The following is a 16,305-nucleotide window of genomic DNA, read 5'->3' as shown; positions in this document are numbered from 1 at the left end:
TATAGAGCCATGACAGGTCCTCTTTATATTCCTTTACATGTAAAGAGTCTCGACAGGTCCTCTATATACATGTATAGAGCCATGACAGGTCCTCTTTATACTTCTATATACATGTATAGAGCCATGTCAAGTACTCTTTATAGTCCTATATACATTTATAGAGCCATGACAGGTCCTCTTGATATTCCTTTACATGTAAAGAGTAATGACAGATCCTCTATATACATGTATAGAGCCATGACAGGTCCTCTTTATACTCCTATACATGTATAAAGCAATGACAGGTCCTCTTTATACTCCTTTATACATGTATAGAGCCATGACGGGTCCCCTTTAGTTATCATGATATAAAATAATGAATGTGGGGGCCTTTTGGTTGGCATGATTTTTTTTCTGGTGGGGGGGGGGGCAGCATTTCATTCTTGGTCCCAGGCAGCACAATGTCTTGGGCCGGCACTGGTAGTGATGTATCCATAGAGACCTCATTAGTCCATAAAAAGTATAGGCTGTGAACATAAGTATGTTTGTCAGGCATCTAAAGTAGTAAAGTAGAGTAAATAAGTATAAGCATAAGAATATGTATGAATGAAAGGCCTGGGCCAAAGATGGTAGGGACATGGAGATGGTTAGAATTGTGGGATACCAGAGGGATACTAGCAGATGACAAGATAGGAAAAAGTGGTGAACTATGACTGTGTGTGTGGTGATGTATCCCTAGAAACCTTGGGCCTGATCCTCAAAAGGGATACGCCGGCGTATCTACTGATACGCCGTCGTATCCCTGTTTCTATCTATGGAACTGATCCACAGAATCAGTTTCACATAGATAGGCAGAAGATCCGACATGTGTAAGGGACTTACACTGTCGGATCTTAGGATGCAGTACCGCACCCCCCACTGGGGACATTTCTCGTCGAAATGCGCTTCGGGTATGCAAATTAGCACTTACGGAGATCCACGAAGCTTTTACGTTTCGTTTTTTCTCCGTAAGTATTAGTTTGCCGTCGCAAAATTAGGGCTGCTTTTACAAAGTGTAAAGTTAGTACACCTTGTAAAAGTAGACCCTGCTTTCCCGCGATGCTGTCAAATTTCTTTAAAAAAAAAAAATGTCCCGCCACATCTTTTTTTTTTTTCGACGCAACTTTTTTTACCCGGCGCGATTCACAAAACTCGGCGTAACGTAAAACCGCGCAAAGCACGTTGGGAAAATGACGTCGGGAGCATGCGCAGTACGTCCGGCGCGGGAGCGCGCCTAATTTAAATGGGACTCGCCCCATTAAATTAGGAACGCCTTGCGCCGGACGGATTTAAGTTACACCGCTCCAAATTTCTAGGTAAGTGCTTTGTGGATCGGGCACTTAGGTAGAGATTTTGCGGCGGTGTAACTTAAATGGGAAAAATTACGTTGCGCCGGGTTTTTGTGGATTAGGCCCCTTGTTTTTCCATAAGGAGTATAATCTATAAATATGTTTATCATGTATCTGCAATAGTAAAGTAAAATCAATGAGTATTAGCATAAAGATGTATACATCTCAATAAAGGGCCTGGGTCAAAGATGGTAGGGACCTGGAAATGATGGAAAACATAGGATAGCAAAGGGGTACTAGCAAGTGACCAGATGAGAAAGAGAGAGAGGAAAAAGGGGTGAACTTGGTTGTGTGGAGGAATGTGTCATATCAAAAAACAAAACAAAAATATATAAATATAAAAATAAATGAGTAATGTGTTCTCAGGAAATGAGCTGTGTGTAAGGAATGCAGGTGTGCCTAAATATAGTAAAGTGGATATAGTAGGTACCTGAGTATGGTGAATATCCCAAGTATAAAAGTAATGAGACACAGCAGGCAATCTCCACAGCTGTGTGTGTCCTCAGTGAAGAGTGAAATTAAATCCAAGCCATGCCTGACCTCCAATTTAACCCCGGAAGAGCCCAAAAGGCTCCGCCCCCAACACCATGTGGCTGACATGTGAGCGCAGGAGGCACCTACTGTCATAGGGAGGCATGCATGTGCGAATGCATCTCCATGCACCTCCATGCCATCAGATGGTAAAGTGCGTCCAGCTGCGCTGACGTCCGCAGATTTTTTTTTTTCTGTAAGTCTAGAATTCTCCTTTTCAGCATTACTACAGCGATTGGTCCAAAGGTAGGAGCTCCAGCAGGAATTAAATACTCATGTAGTGTGCGGGGACACATATACTTGTAGTCTATAACTGTGGAAAACGGTGGCTACAATGGATACATTTCAATCAGCTTGCTAAAGGAAGTCTATGAGAACTAGACATGTTCATTCGTTTTTCGTCCGAATGCATTTTCGTCCAAATTTCTGTGTTTTTTGCGTTAATTTTAACAAACGATAACGAATGTACAGAGTCCGAAATCCAAAAGATCCGACGTAAAAAATGCTTTATTTTCGTTTTGTTGCGACAACAGTTCAATATAGAAAGAAGATTTGACATGACGATGACAATAGCGATCTGTGTCTATCGAATATGCGGTTGAATGTGCCTAACCTAACTCTATTAGTCCGAGATTATTCGACATAAAAGATTTGACATTATAGAGACATGAAGATTCGACATAGAGAGAAAAGAGTCGACATAGAGAGAAAAGAATCAACATAGAGAGAAAAGAATCGACATAGAGAGAAAAGATTCAACATTATAGAGACATGAAGATTCGACGAAGCAGCAAAAAACATACGATCCGCCTATAGGCTATAGAAGAATTCTAATGTTGGCTGACCAGTAATATTAATTATTACATATAATTATAACTAGTCATACAACATTAGAATTCTACTATAGCTTGTGGGCGGAGCATTCGACCAGAAATGTATAATCGCGGCGTCGTACAGTTTAGCTGCTCCGTGGAATCTTCTTAGAACATTCCACGGACACCATAAGCATTCAATGACAGATTCAACCTTAATTAATTCGGATTTTCGGACGAATGCATTTTTTAACGAAACAAAATAAATAAAAAACGAATTTCGGAAGTAACTAAATAATTATTTTTTTTGGCTGAAAACTACATTTCGAAACTAAATATTTCAGTGTGCACATGTCTATTGAGAACGCAGTTTTCTCGCAGGATAACATGGTATTTTGGGGGGAATAAATAGATCATAATCAAATCTTTATATTTACTTCTGTAACACATTCATTTTTGATTTTGACTTGATGTACATTTTAATTATAAATAATGTTTGCGCAGTATAAAGGAAGGCGGGTGTAGTTTAATGCAAGCGTGATCTGGTGATTCATTTATGGGTAGCTTTGTGTATATCTGTATTTACTTGTGTGTTATATACGGTATATATAAATTATAATAATACTTGATCTATGGTTCCTATTCAGCTTCCTGTGAAGTTTGTAAATATCTCTTTTGCAATTTCTTGAGGAACAGTTTAGTAAGTGTTTAATGCCCCTCTTGGATACTAAAACGCGACATTTGTTAGACTTTTTTTTGCCTGTTTTTACTTTCACGGAGAGCTATCAAAAAATAAACTACGGTCATAAACGTAAATTTGAATTCCAGAGACGTAGGCGAATTTAGCTCATAAACGAATTCCTCAACTCCAGGAGCGCCAAATCACTCCAACATTTCAAAACCGCTTGGCAACTGTGATTGGACGAAGAGCTCTATCGATAGCTTTGTTTAACTTGCCTGTAAAACATCACTAAACGTCAAATACTTTAAATAAGACTTTTCTTTGAAACCTGACTTTGCTGATCGAGCTGAATTGTCGTCTTTACGGGCAGCTTGTGGCTAGATCGGCAATGGAAACCAAAAGAAACATTCCAGCGTTGATGGTACAGCCGGCACTTTGTCCACAATAAAGTAGACACATTTTAAATTTCCAAATATTTCACACATTTTTCCCCGCAGGTCTGCAAAGTTGGCACCTTGTTTGCAGAGAACACTTTTTAAAGTCTCAAATTTCTAATCTTACTTGAAAGAATGAGCTCTCAATGGTTTGCATAGAGCAGAATTATATGTTAAAAATCTGCAGAAAGTCAGTGACTTCAAGTGCACCTGTCATTTGGTATTATTCAAAATGGAGAAGATAGGTATAATCAAAGCTTTGGTCATGAAGGGTGAGGACCCTCTGTGTCACCTGATGAATGTAGGCCCTAAAAAGGGAGGAGGCAAATAAGCTAATAAATCACCCTAAATCCACCAACACATTCACAATAGGACTTTTCTGTGGATGGCTCCCACGTTGGGGTCCTTGGATACACCTGGACCTGTAATGAGGTACAGGATCAAGGGGTTCAAAATCATGGTCAGACAAGCAAGAGATTAGGGTGGGTAGCTAACAGGGTCATAAACAAGGCATTTAGCAAGAAGGGTGATTATCATGGTCACAGGCAAGCCAAGTCATAATCAGGAATCAGAAATACAATTAGGAGAAGTAGAATAAGGTCACGGGAATTGAAGCCTAGGAACAGTCTCAGAAAGAAGTTTTTGCGTAGGCCCCTTCCTGGAGCTGAGCACTTCCTTACATAACACGCAAGGCAATACAGGTATGGCAGAGAATTTTCCATGATATATTACCCAGATAGCAAGGATAACCTGCCACAAATGTGTGGCAGTGTGGTATTATAAGTGTGTTACCTTGCTGAAAAAACAGATGGCAATAGAATTGTAACATTACACCCCTAACCAACCTAACCTCTAATTTTTTTATTTGGTGAAGAAGGGTAAAAAAGCAAAGAACTTATTGGTTCCTGTTAGCCTACATAAATTAACATAAGCTATTTGGTTAGCATAAAACCTCAGTTAAGCGTTATATACAGTATATATTAAAATACACTCACTGGCCACTTTGTTAGATACACCTGTTCAATTGCTTGGTAACATAAATTGCTAATCAGCCATTCACATGGCAACAACTCAATGCATTTAGGCATCTAAACGTGGTGAAGTTGGCTTGCTGAATTTCAAACCGAGCATCAGAATGAGGGAGAAAAGGGATTTAAGTGACTCTGAACGTGGCATGGCTGTTGGTGGCAGAGGGGTTGGTCTGAGTATTTCAAAAACTGCTGATCTACTGGGATTTTCACACACAACCAACTCTAGGGTTTACAGAAAATGGTCCAAAAAAGAGAAAATATCCAGTGAGCTGCAGTTGTGTGGACAAAAAATGTCTTGTCAGAGGTCAGAGGAGAATACGCGGACTGGTTCGAGGTGACAAAAAAGCAACAGTAACTCAAACAACCACTCGTTACACCCAAGGTATGCAGAATACCATCTCTGAACTCGCAACGTCTTGAAGCAGATGGGTGGGCTACAGCATCAGAAGACCACACCGCATTCTATGCATTAAGGTGAAAAACTTTTTGTGCTGCAGCTCCCCCCCAGACCCCCCTTTTTCTTACCTGAGCCCAATCATATTTAGCGATGTGCACAAGGGTGGTGGCTCCATCTGCTGTCTCTTTCCTCAGACAGATTGATAGCACCAGGAGCCATTGGTTCCCACTGCTGTCAATCAAATCTGGTGACACGGAAGCATGGGCGGGGCTGAGTCACGCTGTCTGTGTCAATGGACGGAGCAGTGATACTCAGGAGCAAGCCCACACGGATGCCCCCAAGGAAAGCGGCTCTCCGTGGGGGCACCTATGAAGAGGAGGGGCCTGGAGTGCCGATGGGGCCCCAGAAGAAGAGGGTCAGGGCTCTTCTGTGCAAAACGATTGCACAGAGTACATAAGTATAGGCATGATTGTTATTTTTATTTAAAAAAAACTGAGGGTTTACAACCCCTTTAACACTGACTGAGGGAACATGGAAGAAGTGGGGAGTGTCTAGCTAAAAACTAAGCCGACTAGCACTAAACAGGAGAGCACAGAGGAAGATACCAAAGTCACATTAGTAAACAAGTTGTAGTGGCCAGAAACTGCCACTAGATACAACATACTGCTGAAAACTGATAACCGAATGCAATTCAATATAAAACATAAACAATACATGAAAGTGGGGCAGAACACACTATACAGTGGGTGTTGAAGAGTACATATAAAGACTTCCTATCAGTTTGCTCTGAATGAACAAAGTGAAAGAGTCTCTTAGAGGTAAAATACAGGAAGCTGGTTGCAAGGGGAATGGGTATCCCCAGTAACCCCTTTGATTAGAAATGTGTATAAATTCCTATAAATCTAATAGCATGCAATAGTAAGGCTAATCATGTAACTATAGTAAAGGCAGGTTCTCACCATAAGCACTGATTAGGAACAATTACAGGCCAGTGCACTAGAAACACCTATTTATATATTTACAGAACAAAAGCAGGTAAGGTTTGGTAAAATCTTTACCGTGTACTTTAGCTGACCTGTAGTGGCTTTTTTTCCCCCCAACAAAATTTGAGTTTTATTTTAAAAAGTCTAAAGGTGAATGGATAAGCAGAAGCAAAATCTGCCCCTTGTTAATACACGTAGCTGACAGGTTTTCATGGAGGACCGGGGTCGTTTAGTACATGTTCTGAGACGCCTCTCTAAGGAGCTGACACAGGATATTCCAGACGGGGAAAGAGTACCTTTTGGAAACAATTGCGCTCAGTCTGACAAGGGTTAGTCATGAAGTTTCCTCTGATTAGGAAAAGTCACACTTGACTCAGTCAAGGACCAGAAGATGTTTCTACACCAGGAAATTAGACCATCAGTCTTTAACACGTCAACAAATCCCAATCCGTGTAGTGACAGGAGAAGATAAACATTTATCCAGTGCTCAAAGGGTGGATCATTTCAGGCAATTGTAACCCGGTCAAAGCATAATTCTGTCTCAGTGTGTTACCATTAAGCCAACACTTATAATAGATCTGCCACGTCTCCAGATCACAGGGTTTGCAGAGGAAGCTAGAAGATTAAATGAATGAAAGAATTGCTTTTATTTATGTATGTATTTCTTAATTTAAGTTGCAAAAACATTTTTAAAAATTGTATTTCATTTTTTTCTGTTTATAACATTTTAAAAAAAAATTTTATACTATGTGTATAAACTATTTATGGAAATAAGAATGGTGTGCACCCATGACACTGGAGTTACAGGTTTTTCTAAAAAGACTGCCCAGTAGAAGCCGTTTGACTTCAAACTGTCTCTCTCTAATTGAATTGATTTGAACAGGTCAAGCAGAAAGAGAAGGCAGGCATATAAATCATCTCTCTGACTCATTTAGCTGTGTGTGTAAAGTTCAGCTTAAACTATTGAGTTCTGTATACAACTGTTTTCTTTCCACAAAGCAGTTAAAGTATAACTTTTTTTTTTTTAGTTTTGGATAAGGTAGGTAATAGATAAAACCTCACTCAGATTATTTTTTGTTGTCTTCCATTGTATTATTGTTTGCTCCATAATGGCACATTTCTTCTAGCAAATTCAATTCTAAAATAAAAATTATTGGATTTATTTTGTATTTATTTTTGTCCTGTTATTTTTTTGTCTCACATAGGAACAAGTGAGAGGAAATCTCTCCAAAAAAAGGGGAAATTCTCACTGGAACAATTTTTCCCCATTGGAAGATTTCCTGAACTCCTATTTCAGAGACAGGTGTATTGAGTGACAACAGTTATTGAGGCAATTACAGTAAATCTAACCAATGGCGACACAAGCAACAATAAAAACCTGACATTTTTCTAACCCTTCCAACCTTTATCTTAAGCCCCCATACACACCATCAGATTATCTGCAGATTTTTGTCTTCAGATTTACCAAAACCATGTAGTACAATGGCCTGCCTGATTGCATGCAAATTGAAACTCTGAAGGTTTGACCTCATATTATATGGTTTTGGTAAATCTGAAGACAAAAATCTGCAGATAATCTGTTGGTGTGTATGGGGCTTTAGACTGAAAAAGTTTTGCTTTTTAATATATATATTAGGGTTAACTTATAAAATGTGAAAATGTAATGGGAGCTACTCCTATTGCTTGTAAATGAAAAAAAAAAAAACTAAATAACAAAATACAAAAAAAAATCCAAAATAAATCCAATAATTAATATTTTTAAATTTTATTTGCTAGAAGAAATGTAATACAATAATACAAGTAAGAAAAAAATTAGACTGCTTTGTTCACGTCAAGTTTCTTGACTAGGACAAATAAATTACAATTGTTATCGAAGCATTTAACAAAGGAGTTGTTAAAAAAATGCAACATCATGCATTAAAAAGCATTAACAATACTAAATTTGTGTTCCTCCCTTTTTCCTCTATTTTCTCAATTTCAATGTGTTTCCCTTTATACCCGAAAATTTCCTATGCTTTCATGTTCAGTTTCCTTTCCTTACATGTGCTGCTGACCCAACCCTCGTTCTTTATTGAAATTAGAACTGTAGGCATATATCATAGACTGACTTCAAGTCTGTTTGTTGAGTCTTTAAAAAAAATTAGACTAGATATAAACCTAAAAAAACAACAAAAAACAACAGTAAAGTATCCCTAATAGTTTTTCTAATGTATTTGAGCCCGTTATTTTTTTTTTTTTTTTTTTTATATATTTAGTAAGGTTGACTTTAAAATTGTTTACCTGTGAATCCTCTGTCTTCCTTGTCATTAGATGCAACGATCTGCAGGCCTACCTAGGCTACAGTATGCAGCACCATCACTGCGGTGCACATGTTCCCAGTCTTCTAATGACTTACTATGGGCCATTTTTACCTTAGCTGCACACATCTGTGGGGTGGATCTTTGCCTTAATTGACAGCGGCTCCTCCAGGAAGCTTTGTTGTCATAGTATAGCATGCCATACCTACAGCATTGTGATGCAAACAGCGTGAGAAGGAGGTAAATTCACTTATTTTGAGTTTGACAGGCAATGCCACCTTTCACATGGGCAGCCAGGGGGTGGTGAGAACAGGCTTTACCGCCCTCTAAACCACCCACCTACATGCAGATATGGTGCCGCTAGGAACAGTACACATTGCTGCTGCTTTACATCATGGCAGGGCAATTTTAACGCTACTACTGGCAGCATCACCAGACAAACTTTCCCTTGTAAGTCATTAATGCAGCATAGTTCTAGAATGTATAAAACAAGTTTAAAAAAATGCATCAGGAGGCTGTATCGCTTCCTAAATTATTATTATTATTATTATTATACAGAATTCATATAGCACCAACAGTTTACGCAGTGCGTTACAATATTAAAACGGAAAGGAAAATCCCCCAATTGGTACTTTAAAGGGGTTGTAACGGTACAATTTTTTTTCCTAAATAGCTTCCTTTACCTTAGTGCAGTCCTCCTTCACCTACCTCATCCTTCCATTTTGCTTTTAAATGTCCTTATTTCTTCTGAGAAATCCTCACTTCCTGTTCTTCTGTCTGTAACTCCACACAGTAATGCAAGGCTTTCTCCCTGGTGTGGAGTGTCGTACTCGTCCCCTCCCTTGGACTACAGGAGAGTCAGGACGCCCACTAACACACAGCTCCTTTCTCTATCTGCAACATAGAGAGCGTCCTGACTCTCCTGTAGTCTAAGGGAGGGGGCAATGACACTCCACACCAGGGGGAAAGCCTTGCATTACTGTGTGTAGTTACAGACAGAAGAACAGGAAGTGAGGATTTCTCAGAAGAAATAAGGACATTTAAAAGCAAAATCGAAGGATGATGTAAGTGAAGGAGGACTGCACTAAGGTAAAGGAAGCTATTTAGGAAAAAAAAATTGTACCTTTACAACGCATTTAAGGGCAACAACTCAAAAATATAAAAAATAATATTTTATTCAAAATTTGTACAAAGTATACAAAAACATTAAAAAAATGAATAGTGTGATGGTGTGTTAACTCTCAAGAAGGTACAAAAGAGCCCAATGCGTATCTGTCCCTTCTTACCTGTGTCCTCCTTGGGTGCAGGAGGGGCATCGTTATCTCCCCTGGGGGCCCGCCTGTCCAACCATTTACAGTGTGATTAGGTATGATTTCTGCACCGTGTGATTATTGGGCTTTTGATGCGGTTTTGTGTACAGATAATTAATGTTTAAATGTATACTATTCCAAAATTATCTAATTTGTATCATATAGTGTGACCCTGTCCTCATACTAGCCCCTGACTAAGGAACGGATATTGTCCCGAAACGCATTGGGCTCTTTTGGACCTTCTTGGGAGTTCACGTATCATCGCACTATTCATGTTTTTAATGTTTTCGTATACTTTGTACAAACTTTGAATAAAATATTATTTTTTATACTTTCGAGTTGTTGCCCTTAAAGTCCCAATTGGGGGATTTTCCTTTCCGATTTATCCTAGGGATGTTGGCAGCACAAACAGATCTTTTTTGATGTTACAATATTAAAAGGGAGACAATATATTTATAATACAATAAAATACAAGAGGGTTAAGAGGGCCCTGCTCAGAAGAGCTTACAATCTAATAGATGACTGTTAACCTTCTTTCACCACCGTGTGCAAAAAAATCCACCGTGAATCCCTTTTCAGGAGGGTGGAAAATGATGCCACTAGTGTGAAAGGAGCCTAAAATTGCAATGCAGCAATGTGTACTGCTCTGAGCAGCATAATGCCCCTTTGTAGGTGGGCAGTCAGGTGGCAGTAAAAATGTGGATTAACCGCCAGTTTTTACTACCTGGTTGTCCAGCTTACTTGAGGTGCTGGGCTACAACAATATGTAGAAGGAGACATTGGGGTTGATTTGCTAAAGGCAAATCCACTGTGCACTAGAAGTGCACTTGTAAATGCAGTTGCTCTAGATCTAAGGGGGACATGCAAGAAAATAAAAAACAATATTTTTGCTTGCAAATGATTGGATGATAGAAATCAGCAGAGCTTCCCCTTATTTCAGATCTTGAGCAAATGCACTTTCAAGTGCACTTAAAGTGTACTTGTAGTGCATAGTGGATTTGCCTTTAGTAAATCAACCCCAATGTCTCCTTCTCCATATTGTTGTAGCCCAGCACCTCGCTACACTAAGGCCTTGTACACACGATAGGTTAACCAGAGGACAACGGTCAAAACCGATCGTGTGTGGGCCCCATAGGTTATTTAACCATCGGTTAAAAAAAAGCCAACTTGCTTTAAATGTAACCAATGGATTCCTAACTGATGGGAAAAAAACGATTGTTAGTAGGCACAACCATCGGTTAAAAAACCATGCATGCTCAGAATCAAGTCGACGCATGCTTGGAAGCATTGAACTTCGTTCTGACACGATCGTTTTTTTAACCGATGGTGTGTAGGCGCGAGACGGACCATCAGTCAGCTTCATCGGTTAACCGATGAAAATGGTCCATCGGTCCGTTCTCATCGGATTGACTGATCGTGTGTACGTGGCATAAGGTATCACATTTAGGTGCACCAACACTCGGTGAACAGGGGTAAAAATAATGACTGCACGGTTGCTCACTGAAGACCAATTCAGCCATGGCTGTACCCATATTTCTTACCTGAAAGTTTACATTTAGCTTTCCGACTTTAATGTAGTGATCCTTTAATTCCCAGCATGCCTTGCCAACCTCTGACCTTGGCGGACCATAGCTCGCTAGGGTTAAATACCTGGCAGCCACAGCTGCTGAAAAGAGATTTGCGAAATAGGGCCTAATTTACGATAGCGCACAGTTAATTTAATAGCATTTTAGGATCCGATTGTGAGTTTCTGTGCCCCATTGATTTATGGAACTGTACGGAATGACAGCTTGATCCCCTAAAATGTATTTAAGATGCAGAAATGAAAACATAATTTATTAGAAGTCAGTTAAGAGTAAGATGAGACGGCAATCTAAATGAATAGACAGATGCTCTGTTTGTGAGGCCTTGTTTTCCTAAGGCCTCCGGCTCGGCTAATGCGCTTGAGATGTTTTTGAAAAAAAAAAGAAGGAGAAAAAATTTTGCAACAACAAAAAACCCTTTTGCAAGAACACACACTTAAAACTTCCTTTCGGCCTAACCGTATTTATAAATCAAAATTATGGGCCCGTGGGGGAAAGGGAAGTTAAACTGTTTTCGAATGAAAAGAAAAAAAAATGTAAGTGATTCATTCCAATGAAAATGATAATTGAAAATGCAGAAACTGAAAAATTATTCACTTCCCACGAAGGCTGTTTTTATTTTTAATATTTACTTTTGTTACACAGAATATGAGATTGGTTAGGACGATGAAAGCTATAAATTTACTGCTTCAAATGTTTAAAATAAGTGGAAAATAATAAGCTTAAACCAGATTTAAGATCTACACTTCCTCTTCAGCCAGCGATGGAATGGTCTGCTTTACTTTATATGTCACAGGGCAGGGTTGTAAAGACAGTTCTTTACCGTGAAGGAAGAAAATATATTTTTTTCTCATTTTAAAGATGAATAGCACACTGGCTTGGGCCATGATCTAAAACTATATTTTTAAAGCTGAACTTTAATCTGCTTAAATGTTGCCTTCCCCAGTCCCCCCTCCCCACCCCCCCACCCCCCACCAGCAAGCTAAAAAAATATATTTAATGTTAGACACAGTGACATCATCATTAGGTATTTGTGCTTCTCTTTGCAATGCAGGCCCATCATGACTAGTGGGAGGAGCCAGTAGGGTGCTGTACATAACTTGCTAAAAAATAGGAAGCTGCGGTAAAGCCCATATGTGATGTTGAGCATCCAGGATTGAAACAACTGTAATCCAAAGAATGAAAGGAAACATTAAGGCAATGGCGTAGCGTGGGTTGTCAGCACCCGGGGCAAGGCAAGTAATTTGCGCCCCCCCCCCCCCAACCTGCGGACTTTTAGCACTCCCCGAGTCCCTTCAAATACAATAGTACTGACCAACCTGATTCCAACACCGACCTATCTGATACCCATACTGACCACTAACTACCATACTATACTGTCCACTACACTGACCACTATACTATACCGTCCACTAAACTACACTGACCATGACCACTATACTATTTTTCCACTACACTGACCACTATACTATACTGTCCACTACACTACACTGACCACTATACTGTCCTGCCCACAGTAACTCTCTCTCTCTCTGCCCGTCTCTCTCTCTGCCCGTCTCTCTCTCTGCCTCTCTATCTCTTTCTGCCTCTCTCTTTGCCTCTCTGTCTCTGCGTCTGTCTCTGTCTCTCTCTCTTTGCCTCTGTCTCTCTCTCTTTGCCTCTGCCTCTCTCTCTCTTTGCCTCTGCCTCTCTCTCTTTGCCTCTGCCTCTCTCTCTCTCTCTTTGCCTCTGCCTCTCTCTTTCTCTTTGCCTCTCTCTCTATTTGCCTCTGCCTCTCTCTCTCTTTGCCTCTGCCTCTGCCTCTCTCTCTCTCTCTGCCTCTGTCTCTCTCTCTTACGCAGCCAGTAGTGACACACACTGGCTTGAAATTGCGCCCCCTAAATATCAAACCCGGGGCCACGGCACCCCCTGCACCCCCCATGCTACGCCACTGCATTAAGGCTGAAGAACAAAGAGCTAGATGATGCTGGGCATCTTCCAGGCAGGAAATGAGGTGGGCTTTATCTGACTTACTGCAGAAGAAGCTCATAGTGTGCAGTGAAATCAGAGTAAGCAACTTTTAGTATTGGAGAGGAACCTGTACATCTATGCAAGACTGAAGGTAAGGCTGGAGTTCAGCTTCAATGTAACACTTGTAAATATTTCTTTGGTTCATTTATTAGTGTAACACGGCACCCTTGAGGACTGCTTGGATTTACCTGTTCTTCTGCATCACCATGACCCTGTGAACATTCCAACCCACCGGACACTCTGAGTTCAGACATCTTCCACAACACCTTTAAATGACACGTCACACAAGTCAAATATGTTTATAGTACAGTATATACACTTTTACTGGAGTATTTGATGTGGTATTGATACACAGAAAAGGGGACTTAGTCAGCCGAGTGCTGGATAACAACTCAGACTCTGAATAATTCCTCTAAAAGGCAGCTTAAATCAGTAAAACAGCACAAAATGCAATTTACATATATGTACAATGAATTATCACTTGGGGCATACCATGTAAAGGCAGCAAAAGGTTAGCTATGGTATCTAGGACAGGCAGTCTCACACTGAAGGGGAACCCTAGACTGGCCTATTCACCCTTCATATCCTAATCAGAGATCAGATGAAATAGGGGACAGAGTAGGGCCCTTTTGTATGGTAATAACAACAGTGTCCAAGATGCAGGCCTGATAGTCTTCACCGGCAGTTGGAGCTCATTAGATTGTATCCAATAAGGCACAGTGGTGCGGTAATAGCCAAGGGGCTTAAACAAGCAAGTGATACTCCTCAAAGTGGTTTTACATACCGTAAAGGTGTCTATGTGCAGTATTACAAACAGTATTGCAATAAATGTTCCCAAGATAAAGGTGTCTGTACACAATGTTCAGGTATTGTAGCAAAGAAGGGTTGCAAAGGATGGGCATTTGCCATCTCACCAACAGCCAGACCGACTTACACCTTGCAGACAGTGATCCTGGAAGAGACGTCCTTTAGCAAATGACCGGCAATGACCCATGGCTTATGGATGCAGGCGATCGTAGTGTAGATCTGCCGGGTAGGTGCCACATGGATGTCCGAAAAACAGCAGGCAGCCTTAGTCCCTCCGGAGCTGTATTGGAATCACTTGTTTACTGCATGGTAGGCCGCAGCCTCTCCCCTCCAGCACAGGGAGATGTGCGCACAGCAAGGCCCAGGAAGAAGAGAGCGCTGTGTGGATCTCCAGGCCCTTTTATATTCCCTCTCAGGAGTCTCTTCAGGTGGTAGCAAGGATCCCTGGGATGTGTGGTTCAGATGTTGTACCACGCAAAGAAAACACCAGTCTGAAAGACTTCTAATCCCACAATCCTTTCTGGTTGGGCTCACAGATGTGATGACAGTCACTGGTGCCCAGCACTAGAGGGATATGTCTATAGGTAAAGAATGATGGGGAATTGTACCATGTTATGATTGTAGTCCACATAACTACATCAGCTTATAGTGAAAAATGGATGCCCTCTCTCTAAAAAACAAAAAAAAACCTGCATACAGTATATTAAATTAATGAACTCGGGAATAAATGTATTCATACTCTAATACTACTATTCATGAAGTGTTCATACAAATTCATGAACATATGTGATTCCATACACCATCTTTTAAGGTGATTAGGTGAAATTTCCAAAAATTTTGAATTTCCAAGATTTTGAATTTCCTCATTTCGAATTTTCGAATTTCGAAATGTCCAAAATTTCGTGATCTAAAATTCGAATTTTTGAATTTCCGAAATTACTAACTTCGAATTTTTGAAATTCCAAACTTTCGAAATTCCGAATTTCTGAAATTCGAAAATTTGATAATTCAGAAATTATAAATGTTGCAAATGCGAAAATACGGAAATTGAAAAATTAGGAATTAACGAATTTGTCAGAATTTGTTAAAAATCTAATTTGGAACTAAACAAATTGCACATGTCTAGCACTAAGTTTTATTTCTGTCTGCTGCTTTGATCCTCTGTTATCTGTATGAGTCAGTTCTAACAGGTTTTCCTGACACAAAGAGGTAAAAAGGTGACAAGAGAGGGAGCTCCAGCATACAGCCTGTGGTTATCAGCCTCAGCTCTGTTCCTGTGTGCTGTTGGAGGGGGGGGGGTCTTGGTATGCAGTAGATTGCTGATAACATTCTTCCTCCAACTGTGAATTATTTAGTTATTGAAAAGCCACATGCTATAAAAGGCTGGGCATTATTCGTTGTATAATGGGGTTGTTGTGGCTGAAATCAGGCTTTAAAGGGGTTGTAAAGGTTAATCTTTTATTTTCTAAATTGGTTCCTTTAAGCTAGTGCATTGTTGGTTCACTTACCTTTTCCTTCGATTTCCCTTCTAAATGTTTTGTTTCTTTGTTTGAATTTCTCACTTCCTGTTTCTCCTCAGTAAGCTTTCCACCATCATCCGAGTGGTGGAAAGTCATTTAGAACAGCTTACTGAACACATTACTGAGGAGGAACAGGAAGTGAGAAATTCAGACAAAGAAAACAAAGAAAAAAAAACATTTAGAAGGGAAATCGAAGGAAAAGGTAAGTGAACCAACAATGCACTAGCTTAAAGGAACCTATTTAGAAAATAAAAAACGAACCTTTACAACCCCTTTAAGGACCCTTTATATGATTTAGTCAATTTTCCTTTTTTTGTGGTTGATATACAATATGGGCCAGATTCACAAAGGAGATACGACGGAGTATCTCGGATACTCCGTCGTATCTCTCAGAGTATCTATGCGACTGATTCATAGAATCAGTTACGCATAGATAGCCCTAAGATCCAACAGGTGTAATTGTTTTACACTGTCGGATCTTAGGATGCAGTACCGCGCCCGCCGCTGGGGGGAGTTTGCGTCGTAAACCAGCGTCGGGTAT

At 40.1% G+C, this 16,305-nt stretch overlaps 1 long non-coding RNA gene across 1 annotated transcript; it reads left to right on the top strand.

Annotated features, from left to right (window-relative positions):
- Positions 1-459: 459 nt before the first annotated feature.
- On the top strand, positions 460-627 carry LOC120935455. The gene is made up of 2 exons (XR_005748497.1): positions 460-522; positions 553-627. It is a non-coding gene; the product is annotated as an uncharacterized LOC120935455 (long non-coding RNA).
- The last annotated feature ends 15,678 nt before the right edge of the window (positions 628-16,305 follow it).

This window comes from Rana temporaria, chromosome 4, assembly GCF_905171775.1.
Source record: "Rana temporaria chromosome 4, aRanTem1.1, whole genome shotgun sequence".
Lineage (NCBI taxonomy): Eukaryota > Metazoa > Chordata > Amphibia > Anura > Ranidae > Rana > Rana temporaria.
This window is presented reverse-complemented; position numbering and strand designations above follow the sequence as displayed.